We start from the raw sequence: 14,072 nt of genomic DNA, 5'->3' as shown, positions 1-14,072 counted from the left end.
CTAACCCTCTTCTACGCTCTAACCCGCTTCTACCCCTCTACTACCCCTCTACCCCTCTAATATCCCTCTTCTACACCTCTTGTACCCCTCTACTACCCCTCTACCCTACTACCCCTCTAACCTACTATCCCTCTATTACCCCTCTACCCCCCCTCTACCTTTTCTACCCCTCTACCTCTACTCTACCTCTCTTCTACCCCTCTACCTCTCTTCTACCCCTCTACATTTACTCTACCTCTCTTCTACCCCTCTACCTCTCTTCTATCCCTCTACCACTCTTCTACCTCTCTACTACACCTCTACCCCTCTTCTATCCTTCTACCCCTCTACCTCTCTTCTACCGCTCTACCTCTACTCTACCTCTCTTCTATCCCTCGACCTCTCTTCTACCCTTCTACCCCTCTACATCTCTATCCCACTTATACCCCTCTACAACGCTACCCTTTTTCTACCCCTCTACTACCCTTCTACCCCTCTTCTACCCCTTTTACCCCTCTACCCCTCTTCTACAGCTCTACCCCTCTTCTACCCCTCTACCCCTGTTCTACCCCTCAAACCCTCTAATAACCCTCTACCCCTTTTCTACTCTTCTACACCTCCTCTATCCCTCTACTACCCCTCTTCTACCTCTACACTACCTCTCTTCTACCCCTCAACCTCTACTCTACCTCTCTTCTACCCTTCTACCTCTCTTCTACCCCTCTACCTCTACTCAATCTCTCTTCTAACCCTCTACCCCTCTTCTACCCCTCTACCTCTCTTCTACCCCTCTACCCTTCTTCTACCCCTCTCCGACCCCTCTACCCCTCGTGTACCCCTCTACTACACCTCAACCCCTCTACTACCCCTCTACCACTGCTCTCCTACCATTCTACCGCTCTACTACCCCTCTTCTACCACTCTACCCCTTTTCTACCCTGCTACCCCTCCTCTACCACTCTACTACCCCTCTACCCCACTACTACCCCTCGTCTACCCCTCTACTACCCCCCACTACCACTCTACTACCCCACAACCCCTCTACTACTGCTCTACAACCCTCTACTACCCTTCTGATGCCCCTCTACCTCTCTTCTACCCCTACCCTCTACTACCCCTCTTCTATCCCTCTTACACCCCTCTACTATACCTTAACCCCTCTACATCCCCCTCTACCACTGCTCGCCTACCCCTCTACTACCTCTCTTCTACCGCTCTTTTACCCCTCTACTTCTTGTACCCCTCTACTTCTCTTCTACCCCACCCCTCTACCTCTCTTCTATGCCTATACCTCTCTTCTACCCCTCTACCTCTCTTCTACCTCTCTACCCCTCTTCTACCCCTTACACCTCTCGACCTCTACTACCCCTCAAACCTACTACCCCTGTAACCTACTACCCCTCTACCTCTCGTCTACCCCTCTACCTCTTCTACCCCTCTACCTCTATTCTACCTCTCTTCTACCACTCTATCTCTCTTCTATCCCTCTACCTTTCTTCTACCCCTCTACATTTCTTCTATCCCTCTACCTCTCTTCTATCCCTCAACATCTCCTACTTTTCATCCCCTCTACCACCCCTCTTCCCTTCTACTACCCCTCTTCTAACCTTCTACCCCTCTACTACCCTTCTACCTCTCTACCATCCGTCTTCTACCCCTCTACCACTCCTCTACGCCTACCCCTCTTTTATCCCTCTACTTCTCTTTTACCCTTCGACTTCTCTTCTACTCCTCTTCTACCCCACTACCTCTCTTCTACCCCACTACCTCTCTTCTACCACACTACCTCTCTTCTACCCCTCTACCTCTACTCTATCTCTCTTCTACCCCTCTACCTCTCTTCTATGCCTCTACCTCTCTTCTACCCCTCTACCTCTACACTACCTCTCTTCTGCCCCTCTACCTTTCTTCTACCCCTCTTCTATACCTCTACCCCTCTTCTACACCTCTACACCTCTTCTACCCCTCTACAACCGCTCTATCCCTCTACTACCCCTATACCCCTCTTCTAACCCTCTACACCTCTTCCCTTTCTTCTACCCCTTTACTCCTCTATTACCCTCTACTACCCCTCTACCTCTCTACTACCCTTCAACACCTCTTCTACCTGATTCTATTAGGGCCCAGAACCATTTTACTTAGTGATGTCCATCTGCACACTTTCCTGCATCTTGTAGTAAATTGAATATTGACAAACAGAAGTGTTATTTCCAGAAACAGTGAGTTCTGCAGCTTGTCTGTGTATCTTTTATCTGCACCTCACAGACTCCTCACATTCCTCTCGAGAGAAGATCCTGCCTCCTACTCATTAGTGTCGTTTCAGTAACTGTTTCTATCATGTGTTCATGTTTCATTGACTTGTATTAGTAGAAAAGTGTGTAAAAATACATTGTGTAGCATTAGCATTATATACTCAAATTGCTTTAGGGTGGATGCTCTCGTCCATTGCAAAGACAATTGTCACTTGTTAGTTTGCTTGGCCTTTTTCTATTTTTGCATTAAATGTATTCAATGTAATCTGCCTGTTACTAAATAACTGACTTGAATTGTGTCTTGCTGATGTGAGCTGTGGAATTGTTCGGTGTATTGTGTCTGCCATGATTTTGTTCCTCAATAAAGGTTTTTGAAAACTTTTTAAAAAAAGAAAAAATATTTTTTTTCCATTAAATATATGATAGATTTGTTGGCCTCAATGTGTGCTGTGTTTTATTTTACATATCACAAGAGATGACGAGGAAAATGACAGTCCAGTATACACATTCTTCATATAAATCAACTCCCAGTACACTGTTCTGGAGGTTCAGTCCCACAGACATTATCTCTAACTGAACGCAGGCACTCTAGTGCTTTTCAAACCAGTTGCCCTCTGATGCGGCACTATTGGATAAGTCAAAATGTCCTGAATTTTAGGAGGGTTACCATATCTGGTGCACTCTGTTAGACAGTGCTCACCTGTGGTAGTAAGATGTTAACAGGCACCTTATCACCTATGCACCGTGCAGGGCTTTGAGTTACAGAGCTCCTCACGCTGTGGAGAAGATTAGGTCACATTTACCCATTTTCCCATATTTGGTCCTGATGAAATGCCAACTGATTGCTACATGACTACACAGGGCATGAACAAAGTGGACCTGAAGTATAGACTCCAGCTTACCAGCAGGTCCATAGGTGATCGACACTTTCACACAGTGATAGGGGCCATTAGTTCCTCATTTTTTCTGCCACTGTTTTTAATCTCAACATGGACCAGGAAGATCACATGAACTATATTGCGGCAACTGGCCGATAGTTGATCTTATATTCATACTTTCACCAATCTCACATCTTATGACACAACATCCTCTGTCCTACTATGCTCATCCCGAGTACTTAATAAAAGATCTCCGACAAAGTGTCCTCTTGTGGTGCCCGCCAGGCATTGTAGCGCCGGCCTGGTGAGGAGTATAGCCCATTGATGAAGCATGTCACCTTCAAGTGAGTGAACGCAATTGTCTTAAAAACACATGCTTCCTAGGGTGTCTGCGTTCAGTTACAGATAATGTCTCTGGGACTGAACCTCTGGAACAGTATACTGTGATTTGATTGCCCCTCTGACTTACCGGTCATTTCCGCCTGCCCTTTGCTGCTCTGAGCTGCCCAGTGACCTGCTTGTTGTTTGTGGCTGCCTTCTTTGACGGACTTCGCCCCATCCACATTGCGGAGCGCTGGACTGTCGGGACTGCAGTTCCCAGGAGGCAGCGCGCTCTCACATTTCCATTGGGCCAACGAGGATAAATTAGCCTTGGGGCTCCTGTGGCGCAGGACAAGGGCGGGCCCGTCAAAGGCCGGAGGAGGCCGGGTAGCGCCACCCCCCTTGAGTCTGAAACAGGACACCTCCCATAGGGACGGACGCTAGACCGAGAGTGGCAGTAAGTAAACAGCCGGATACACATTGTGGACACGTCCTCCAGTGAATGAGTGGAAGTAATAGCTGATTACATCAGTTTTAGCAGTTAGGGAGGCAGCGCCTTGTGCTTTATGGACTCTGTTTCATTTTTAGTGTCTTTCGTATTGTATGTAACGTAGGACCTGACCATAGTTCTATAGCACATCTGCGCTGTAACCGGTGGGAGTATCGAACACCACTCAGTAAGCGGAAGGTGATTCCTGGGATAGGGGCAGGGTTAAGGGGGACCCTTGATGCATTTCTTCAAAGAGCAGAATCACTATTAGTCCACGAAATTCAGCTCATAGAAAAAAGATTGTCGCTGGATACACTGCTAGAACATAAGCGATCATCAATGGGCCCCATAGCGAGGTCTAAAACACCAAGTAAAAGTATCCTCCAAGGTCCATCAAAGCAAGATAGAGGCAGCATCACTAGTGCTATGGTTCATGTTCCCATATGACACAGGAGGGTGGCTCACTTATGTACCCTGATGACCCACTTATAACGGATTCTGACCCTGACTGGTCTCACATTAGTTTTGAAGAGGTGGAGAAGAATTCCAGCGCGTCCACTCCAGTGATTGACAGGCCAGAACTAGGGCCATCAGAGTTGGTAGCCTCTAGGGCCAACTCAGGTATAGGAACCATAGTAAGGGGGGTGGAGAAGTGATCACAAAATCAAAAGGTGCAATAAAAGACACATGTACTACGCAGTTGGTATCACCTCTAGCTAACACAAAGACCCGGGGCACACGATCGGGGGGAGGGGGCCGATTGTTTCAAAGCCAAAATCAAAACAGAAGGGTGCCGTAAAGATCAGCAGAGTGAACACTGCCGTGAGACCCATTTGTAGCACGCAATGTTCAAACTGTGGGAAGATGGGGAGCGGACAATGAATGGAAGATCTATTAAGGTCAAACGTAGAGCTCCTTTTTTCCACCCATTTGGGACCGGTGCTCGAGAGAATTAAGGTTATTGAGGAAAAACCATCTCGGCTATGCGATCAGGGGAATAGTGTGCCAGGTAGAATTAGGGGACCGGAGGAGGGGGGAGCAGAAGCCTCATCAGACTCAAAGCACACAACTAGTTATGAGGGTCAAGGAGGGGGCACCGCGAAGGCGGGCAGTTGGGCAAAGACAGTGAGGGCACCAACAAGGGTGCCTTGGCGGGTAAAACGAACGGGACTACCCTAAGCATAAACAGAATGGGGCCACCTAATACGGTTTGTCCTGACACAGCCCAGAGGGGCTCGGAGGGAAGAAGGGCAATAGTCAGTGAAGAGGAGTTAACAATAGCGGACGCTGTGCCGAGCACTAGGAGTTTACCGACATTGGATCTCCCCCCAGCCTCAAGCCCCTATACAGTGGTCCTTGTAGGGGTTCCTACTAACGGGGATGAGAGGGAGGAATCCCCGCGCACTCTAATTAACAAGACAGCACATTGGCTAGTCAAAAACACGGCTTTCAATATCACACAACACAGACATATTCTGATGGCAAGGAGGGTGGCTTGGATCGGAAGTAGCAGAAAGAGCTTTGCGGGTGATTGTGTGATTTTGAATTTCAGATATCCAGAGTTAGTCAATGAGCTCCTCCATAGTCAAACCAGTGGTCAATACCAAGGGGATGGAGGGTCCAGTATCAGACTGCTCCCCTTGGCTTCTTTCTATAGGGATATGGCCCATAGGAATATGCAAGGTGACCATAGGAGGAATAGGATTGCATCAGATGGGAGGGGGCAGCTAGTTTTACTCATTAACCGATTTGCACCTCTCCACTGTGCTTCATCCCTATATGAAATAGATTGACTGGTGGGGGGGTTGAAAGACGAGAAAGCACGAGGGGGGAGGGGTCACTCATAATAGGAGACAATGAAGGTCCAGGGCGCACACAGTCAGATGATTCCAATGCCAATGTGAGAGTTATAGAGCCCGGTGGGAGAAATGTGGAGAAAGATGCAGGGTATTTGGGTGAAGTTCCTGTAATGCCCACTAACCCTACAACTGTCACGGCAGGCAGTCAAATAGTGGGAGAGATTAAGATCAAATCCTGGAATGTAGCGGGCTTAGCCTCAAAAATCTAAAATCAAAACTGGCTAACGTATATTAAGAAACATCAAATAATCCTCCTACAAGAAACATGGGAGGTACATAGTAACACCCAGGCAATAGAAGGCTACAAAATGTTTTTCGGCCCTGCACGTAAGTCAGCGCCGGGGAGGGCACAGGGGGGGGTCTGACTATTTATGTCGATCTCAGAATCTCAGGAAGGTGGAGTGAACTTAGATGGGCCTCGGACTGCACACTGGGACTCACAGGACAAACTCTCCAAAGCCTAAATGAATTAGGGGCTCGGCTGGCAGGCATGGAGAAGCAAGGGGCACTGTGCTCCCAGCTAGTATTAGCAGGGGAGCTCAATTGCCACTTATGCCCCTTCCTAAGAATAAATGAGGGGAGCAGGTCGGCTTGCCCGATTGTAGAGGGGTGGCACCTGAATCACACAAGGGAAGGAGGAGCGGTGAATAAGATCCTGGGCAGGCATGCCCTAACATATACCATGGATTTGATTGGTGGGGAGGGCAATAGCAAAGTCACCCCTACTTTCAAAGGCAGGGCGAAGGGCACTATCATTGATTTTATTTTCGTTACACCCATGTTAAAGTGTCAGGTTACAAAGTTTGAGATAGAGGTTAGCATTTCCAGCGACCATAACCGGCTTCTCCTGTGCATCATAGATCCAAATACGGTACTTCTATCACAATGTAGGGGGGCCGGAGGTTTGATTAAAGCCACTGACCAAGGTAGGAGACTAAGGTGGGTCAACACGGACAGTGAGGCATTTTACAGAATCTTACTGACACAGGCCGAGTCCAACGTTTGGAAGTGTTTGGACTTGGAGTTTGAGGGGGCAGACCTGATCAAGGCATTTGAGGGAGCGGCCAAACAAATTGATTGCTTACTTAGGGGCAGGAAGATCAACAAGGAACTCAGTGCACCAAGGTGGTTAGATCATGACTGCACCCTCGCCTTGAGGGATCTGAAATCGGCTCTGAAATGCGTACCTAGGGACAGAGGGAAGGTATCAAGCTGCAGGGCTGGGTACAATAAAACACTAAGATGCTGCAGAACCGTATTGCAGAACCAGGCATTGGAAAACTTGAGAGAAGCGGCCGAGACAAAGGACTCGACTGCTTTTTGGAGAGTTGTTAATGAACCATGCTTTCAGGATTCAAATAAACCCAAGCTGGCCTGCCACATCCTCCCATAAACCTGGCTTGAGCATTACAAGGGGCTGTATAACCATGGTAGCATTGAGAACTAAAAAGTGGGAACCCACCCCAGATTACCTTTTCCTTGGGAGAAATAAAGGCGGAGATTGAGGGGCTAACCCGTAATAAGGCCCCAGTGCCGGATGGGATTCCACCAGATCTCCTCTTAAGCCAGAAAGAACTCGGGGTGCAAATACCGCAGTGCAAACAATGATGCCAATATCCTGGTGTACGGCCACAATAGTCCCCATATTTAAATAAAAAAGGGGACAGAAATAGCCCTCAATGCTATAGGCCTATTTCATCAATTGATGTTACTGTGAATGTGCTCAGTAGGGCCATTCTTAACCGATTGATTGATTGGGCGGAGGAACATGAGATCATTACGGATACCCAGTATGGGTTTAGGCACGGCCGCTCCACCACAGATCAATGCCTTAATTTATATCTCCTGGCAGCCAAGGACACCGTAGCCAGTGAGGGGACGGTGTACATGGCTTTCATGGACCTCACCGCGGCATTTGATCGAGTAAATCGGAAGAAATTGTGGGGACTATTGGGGGTCTTGGGAGTTGACCCTGGTCTGGTAAATATATTACGGACACTGCATCAGAATACTTCTCCCCTGGTCAGATATGATAAGGAGGGAAAGGTTACAGACCACGTCCCATGCTCAAGGGGAGTGAGGCAGGGATGTATTTTGGCCCCCTTCCTCTTTACATATATATATAAATGGTTTGACCCAGGTGCTGGTAGCTCTAGGGGTGCACTGCCCGCAGATGGGTAGGAGAGGGATACCGGCGTTACTGTATGCAGATGACGCGGTACTCTTGGCCCGCACTGCACGTGGACTGCAGCGCCTCATAGATGGCTTTGTCCATTTTATGGATAGCTTAGATTTGTCACCGAACCTCACCAAATCATATGTTATGGAGGTAGGGAAAGGACCATCCAGCAAAACTAAGTATACAATAGGCACACAGGGACTGGAAAAGGTCAAGTCATTCTCATATCTGGGGATCATGTTCGACAGTCGCCTTAGTTTTAAAGCCCTTGTGGAGGAGAAATGCAATAAACTAATTAACTCAACAGGGGCAACTATGAATTTTGCAAAGAAGCTAGGCCGATGGGCTCCGGAACAAATCCTGAACTTCTACAGTTCTGTAAGCTGTGCCAAAGTTTTATATGGGAGTGAGGTCTGGGGCTTTATAGACCCGCTTAAGTTACAAATAGAAGGAAGCAAATATTTGAGGCGGGTACTGAAAGTCCCACAAAGCATTTCCTCCTACATGGTTCATGAGGAACCGGGTATAACCCATCTGTGCGATAGGCTGCAATGGAAGCCCCTCGCATGCTGGATTAAGGTATAGACAAACCCAGAGGCGGCGTTAAGTCAACAAATAATATCAGACTGCATTGCACGAGCACGGGGTTACAATATTCCTTGGATTAGACACATCAAGGAAAACCTGTTAGCAATGGGTTGTGTTGAATATTTTACCCACCCGACCAAATTGCTATCTAAGGATAATGGCCGTATTAAGTCAGAATTTTTAAACAGAGGCAAGTCAAATAGGGAAGCAAGAGAGCTGACTAAGCCATCAGTAAGAACTCATCAGTTAACAAAGTCGTGCCTGGGCGTGGAACCTTATTTGTGTCTTATTTACACTCCTCAAGACAGATTCGTTTCAGGCTAGATTTGTTACACCATACTTTGGCGGTTCCAGCAGGGAATACACAGCATTTGGAGAGTAAGGGCTCCTGTGGCTGCGACCAACGGTCTCCACAGGATACGCTCCATTTGGTCCTACTATGCCCATTTTACGCTTACCCTAGGCGACTATTTTTAAAAGGTATTTTAAGGAAGGCCAAGTTCAAACAAGTTAAGGTGGTCCTACTGTTTCTGAAATTGTCAGTAGAACCTTTAACGCTTTTCGGTGTAGTAAAGTAAGTAAGCTTTATTTCGATATATAAAAACATATCATAAAAGCAGAACATCACAATATAACATTAAACGAAAAACAACTTACAATTCATTTATGGAATAAAAGAGATCTGTCCAGTGGACTAAAAATGTGTTTAAAAAAAGGGAGGGGAGACATTATTGGATCATCAGTTTTTTAGCGGTTCTTATACGCCAGGCCCATCCTAGGAACTTTGCCAAACAGATTGAAAAGAAGGGTCTTGCGTCTGAGAGCAGTATTCTCAAGGCTTCCAAATGCGAACGGGTTCCTAGGCTCCTGAAAAGAGGCTTCAACCACCTCCGTCTCGGAGCTAAGTAGGCTCGGCACTCAAATAGAAAGTGTGCTACAGATTCCGTTTTCAGCTCACAAAATGGACAGTCTGGAACAGTTTGCAAGGGTGGTTTCCAAGTGGAAGTGAACTGGCACAAGGGTAAAACCCCAACCCTGAATTTAATATATAGAGCCCTGTCATGAGAGCTGTGTATCAAGTCCAAATAAACTTCTCTAGAGGGATTGCATTTAATCATCAGGAAGTTGGCAACAGTTTTTGGATGATTTGATTTGCACAGTCTCTCGCTGTCGACCCAAGTCCAGTATGCCTTCTTCAACTCCTGTTTGGAAGGTGCAGTTTTATTTTCCCACGCAGAGCCCAAACCAAGCAAGGTAAGCGCCTTCTTCACCTCTCTAAGCCAGGCTATCTTATGCCAGCCAGGGAAGGACAAGACATCTTTTAGAGCGTCCGCATAGCTATGAAGTTCAGGGACATTCCAGATTCTGGACCACAGCAATAAGGGACGTAGTTTGGCTTGATCACAGATAGGGCGAGTACCCGCGTCAAGCAAGATTGGGATTGTGGGAGTGCTTTGGGGTAGCCTCATCAAGTCTTTATAAAATTTGTTTTCTAAGTGGGCCAAGGTGTCCACTCTCTGGGTTCCCCAAAGTTCTGCTCCATACAACGCTGCACTCACGACCCTAGCCCTATAGATGTCAAGCAGTGCCCCGATCGGCTTTGTAGAAGAGGCACGTTGTTCTTTGAGGAGAGCGCCAACAACCCTCTTGTGGGTTAGAAATACTTTCTGGTGATGGGCCTTCCAATTCATACTGTCACAAAGGCGAATGCCCAAATAATCAAATTCTTTGACCCGCTCTAGTGGGACGGAGTCTAGAGTGGGGGGTTTTACAGATTTCCTTGGGGGATTCAGAACAAGGAATTTGGTCTTACCAATATTTATTGCTAGGCCCTTGGTATCGCAGAAGGCCTTAAAACTGGTAAGTAACGCCTGTATACCTGTGGGTGTCTTCGAAATCAGGAGGGTGTCATCAGCAAACAGGAGTGTCGGGATTTTCCTCCCAGAGAACGTTAAGGTGGTCCTACTGTTTCTGAAATTGTCAGTAGAACCTTTAACGCTTTTCGGTGTAGTAAATTTTCTAAGATTAGCGATGAAACTCAGAACCAGTAGAGGGGAGGAATAATGGTCCTGTGTGTTCAATATTTACTCTGATTTGCACTATACTATGGATGAAACATTTTTAACCGGGTACCTCCTTGTCATTTCTGTAAGATGATCCCCGTGCCGAATCATTTATATTTTATGTATTGATGTTAAACAGGTTTTTAGTATGATTTTTATAATGTATGAGATATTGTTTTTTAACACTGTACTTTTATGGTATTGCTTTATGCCAAATTAAGTACTTTTTGAATTGACTTGATTTTGTTTTATTTTAACAAATGTACAAAGCAGATATTGGTGCTTGCTTGTTTCACAAAAATTATCGGATACCTGCCTCGGAGCGCACTTCTTACAGACGGGTATGGGGTTATCATGTTGCTGCTACAAAGTCCTTACCTGTGTGAGTTATCGGGAACGATGCAGGGGGCAGACACAAACCAGCCACACATGGAGATCAATGACAAATACTGAAGAATTAACTGAGCTTCCAAGCTGATGACCATTACTTAATTGACCTTGAAAATAAAAGACACGTTTTTAGTATCCTGGTGACTCATGACCATAAAAAACAAAGGTTATAAATTCAATATTGTATCAAATTCTTAAAAAATGGAACTGGATGTGCTGAATCGGAAGTTGTCCCAGGTCATGCGTGACACCTTCCACCACTATCGCTTATGGGACGTGTAGTTTTGTTTTTCTCATTAAAAGGATGGGCTCTAAAGTCCCAGTGTTCTAAGCGATGTTGGTCAAAATCAGAGGCCTGACGGAGGATGAAGCATGACATGGCTCTGCTTAGCAGTGAGATGAATGACAGTTCCCCAGCCCTTCCATTCTTTGACAGATAGAGGCTCGTTCGCCATTCATATTTTTTTTGCAATGACAAAGAAACTTTTATTGGAGCTTCTGTCAACTGAAGAGATAAAACCCCTGGGCATGTTTAATTAACTACTGACAAACATGAACAATCAAGATCATGAGTTTCTGGAAAACTATCAAGCACCCAATCAGGATCAGCCACCTTTCACACCCAGGAATTCTTGAGGCTTGGCTTTGGAGAGGATGAATTGCATGTGGTATAAGCAGTGGCGGTTGGTACATAGGGGTGAATAGGGCGTTGCCCCACTGGCCTCGGGAGTCGGGACGGGGAGGAAGACAAGAGAGACACGTACCGCACGCACGCAATGCAGCAGCGTCAAATCAATGAACTGCTCACTGCCCCGTGAGTCACAAATTAAATTCAGTCAGTCTGACTCTGACTGTTTTGTTTTTTTTTCATCAAGGGACGGACGATGACGAGGGCACAGCAGGTCAGAGACCTCCTGCGCATGTGCTGGCCGGGGCGAGGAATATTGCTCGCCCTGGAAGCACATGCGAAAAGAGTGATGTCACCATGAAGGGAGTGGCGTAATAAAGGCAAAAAAGGCCTGGTTTCAAATGGGTATAAAAGGGGGTGGTGATAGACGGAGCATCTGAACCAATTAAACAGTCACACCCAGTCAACAGATCTGGATTTAATCCATCACTGTTCTTTAGCACACTCTGCCACACCAGTTCAGACATGGCCATATGTAAATCAGTCTGACTCTGTGCCTTATGGGAACAGTCCAGCCCGAAATGCCAAGCCATGCCTTCCCTGGACTGTAAACAAGCTTCCTAGGACCGGTTTCTCGCATTTCAGCTGAACAAAGCGGTCCATCACCACCCCCTTTTGTACCGCTTTGTTCGCCATAAGTTGGCAGGGTATGCTCGGACGTAGGTCCCTTGCTCACTTTGCCACTGGATTCGACAAGCCTGGCTGAAGATGGCTGAAATGCCAGAAACTGGTCCTAGGAAGCTTGTATCTGGAGCGGAGACACCCGCGAGCAGCAGGTTAACAGCAGCCGCATGTGTGCATTTCTCTTCTGCTGCATTGTTTTCCTGCCCCGAGGAAAGGAATGGCTTACTTCATTTAACTACAGTGGATGCGGCTTCCTTTTGCATACTTTATGCCACTTGATTGGTAAAAGAAATAAATGAAATACCGCTATTCCAAATATTGGCAGGTGTAGCTGTGACGTTAAATGGGTGCTGTGTTGATGTGTGTGACTGTTTTTGTATCAATACATCTGTCCCCCATTCCATGTTTGCATTGAGTAAAAGACAGCCTGTTTCTGTTTACCAATCTATATACAAGCATTTGTAATGCAATAGGTCTCGCAATTACACGAGTTTAAGCTATTGGTATTGTAAATGACAATGCCTTTTATTTATGTTTTTAAAACGAATCAAAAATAAAAGGCATTGTTATTTGTAATTTCAATAGCTCAAACTCGTGTAAATGCGAGACCTATTGCATTGCAAATGATTGTTTTATAAAAGCACCCCATACTGATCTTTCACTTTAATGGCGACCCACCCCTTTCTTTAGACACGGCTCGTCTAAGAAAAGGGGCCCGGACAACATTAAAGTTAATGCGCTGCATGGGCGTTTTTACAAACAGGCATTTGCAATACAATAGGTGTCGCATTTACGAAACTCTGGTAAATGCAAGACCTATTGCATTGCAAATGCTAGTTTCAATTTACCATGAGCAATATCGACCTTTTTCAAACAAACTCTTTTCCATGTGCACCTTTTGCATTTTCGTGCTAAAGCAATACATATATTTTTGATAAAACAAAGAGGGTGGCACATAACTCAGCAGGACACAGGTTGGTCATTTAGACTCAAATGTGCAAATGACAGGTCAATACACATGTCCAGCGCTTACAAATCCAAGGGCGCGAACACACATCTTTCTCGGGTTTGGGGCAATGCACCAGTGAGAAAAGACCAGGTAGAATGTACTATTTTTCACAGTTCTCCCATTAGAATCTAGATAATCTTGATAACTATGCAGTGTAAGCATCTTGTAGAGTTAAGCACTTAAAGGAAATAGACCCCAGAGCTGTGAACACTTCACACCTAATGTGCTTGCACCATTTGCTTTGTGGAAACATCGAGCTATTTTTTATAACGACTTTCTGTAAGAAATAACACTAGAATCAGTTCCTATTGTAAACATGTTGTTACATTGAGCAGAAAAATGAGAAGACCGAATGCACTCAACTATACCTGGAACAAGAAGCCAGGGGCTTTGAAATTCCGTTTAACTGTATCCACTCTTCAAACACCCGCCATGGGGCCCCCTGAGGAACTAGAAACTGAGACACCTTGTCCCAGACCCACCTGGACACCCAGTGACCTGTCAATGGCGCCTGTGCCAAACAACCTATCAGCGCAGGTTAGAGGCTTTGCATTAACTGCGCATGCGCTGAGGATAGACTTGGTGGATTTGCATATTGATTAACAACTGCGCATGCGCGGAGGACTGACCACGGCTGAACATTGCCTAGTGATTAACAATTGCGCATGCGCGGAGGTCTGTCATTTCGTTCCCACTGCGCAGCACCCGAGCGAGAGTTACAACCACCTGAGCATGCGCTGAGGACAGACATT

At 46.3% G+C, this 14,072-nt stretch overlaps 1 long non-coding RNA gene across 1 annotated transcript in view; it reads right to left on the bottom strand.

Annotated features, from left to right (window-relative positions):
• The window catches only part of LOC144805416 (uncharacterized), a 67,514-nt gene extending 53,658 nt beyond the window's left edge, over window positions 1-13,856 (bottom strand). The window contains exons 1-2 of the long non-coding RNA XR_013605514.1: window positions 13,689-13,856; window positions 10,988-11,106 (exon numbers count right to left, since the gene is read on the bottom strand). This is a non-coding gene — a long non-coding RNA (uncharacterized LOC144805416). The remainder of the gene's footprint in view (window positions 1-10,987; window positions 11,107-13,688) is intronic.
• Between the last annotated feature and the right edge of the window lie 216 nt (window positions 13,857-14,072).

Source organism: Lissotriton helveticus (genome assembly GCF_964261635.1).
Source record: "Lissotriton helveticus chromosome 1_1 unlocalized genomic scaffold, aLisHel1.1 SUPER_1_unloc_1, whole genome shotgun sequence".
Lineage (NCBI taxonomy): Eukaryota > Metazoa > Chordata > Amphibia > Caudata > Salamandridae > Lissotriton > Lissotriton helveticus.
This window is presented reverse-complemented; position numbering and strand designations above follow the sequence as displayed.